Source organism: Triticum dicoccoides, unplaced genomic scaffold (assembly GCF_002162155.2).
Source record: "Triticum dicoccoides isolate Atlit2015 ecotype Zavitan unplaced genomic scaffold, WEW_v2.0 scaffold59727, whole genome shotgun sequence".
NCBI classification, from domain to species: domain Eukaryota; kingdom Viridiplantae; phylum Streptophyta; class Magnoliopsida; order Poales; family Poaceae; genus Triticum; species Triticum dicoccoides.
Window position 1 is genome coordinate 1 of NW_021284928.1, and position 1,131 is coordinate 1,131.

The window sequence follows — 1,131 nt, forward strand, 5'->3', positions numbered from 1 at the left end:
CGCCGAAGGCGTCAAGGAACACTGTGCCTAACCCGGGGGCATGTCTAGCTTGCTAGCCATCCCTCGTGTTGCAAAGCTATTTAATCCACACGACTCTCGGCAACGGATATCTCGGCTCTCGCATCGATGAAGAACGTAGCGAAATGCGATACCTGGTGTGAATTGCAGAATCCCGCGAACCATCGAGTCTTTGAACGCAAGTTGCGCCCGAGGCCACTCGGCCGAGGGCACGCCTGCCTGGGCGTCACGCCAAAACACGCTCCCAACCACCCTCAACGGGAATCGGGATGCGGCATCTGGTCCCTCGTCTCTCAAGGGACGGTGGACCGAAGATTGGGCTACCTGCGTACCGCGCCGGACACAGCGCATGGTGGGCGTCCTCGCTTTATCAATGCAGTGCATCCGGCGCGCAGCTGGCATTATGGCCTTTGAACGACCCAACAAACGAAGCGCACGTCGCTTCGGCCGCGACCCCAGGTCAGGCGGGACTACCCGCTGAGTTTAAGCATATAAATAAGCGGAGGAGAAGAAACTTACAAGGATTCCCCTAGTAACGGCGAGCGAACCGGGAGCAGCCCAGCTTGAGAATCGGGCGGCTGTGCCGTCCGAATTGTAGTCTGGAGAGGCGTCCTCAGCGACGGACCGGGCCCAAGTCCCCTGGAAAGGGGCGCCTGGGAGGGTGAGAGCCCCGTCCGGCCCGGACCCTGTCGCCCCACGAGGCGCCGTCAACGAGTCGGGTTGTTTGGGAATGCAGCCCAAATTGGGCGGTAGACTCCGTCCAAGGCTAAATACAGGCGAGAGACCGATAGCGAACAAGTACCGCGAGGGAAAGATGAAAAGGACTTTGAAAAGAGAGTCAAAGAGTGCTTGAAATTGCCGGGAGGGAAGCGGATGGGGGCCGGCGATGCGCCCCGGCCGTATGCGGAACGGCTCTTGCTGGTCCGCCGCTCGGCTCGGGGTGTGGACTGTTGTCGGCCGCGCCGGCGGCCAAAGCCCGGGGGCCCTAGGTGCCCCCGGTGGCCGTCGTCGGCACGGCCGGTACCCGCGCGCCTAAAGGCGTGTCCCTCGGGGCACTGCGCTGCAACGGCCTGCGGGCTCCCCATCCGACCCGTCTTGAAACACGGACCAAGG

The 1,131-nt window shown here is 62.5% G+C and overlaps 1 non-coding gene across 1 annotated transcript; it reads left to right on the forward strand.

The window, feature by feature from the left end:
• Positions 1 to 91: 91 nt before the first annotated feature.
• On the forward strand, positions 92 to 247 carry LOC119347141. Its single transcript, XR_005168152.1, has one exon. It is a non-coding gene; the product is annotated as a 5.8S ribosomal RNA (ribosomal RNA).
• Positions 248 to 1,131: the final 884 nt, after the last annotated feature.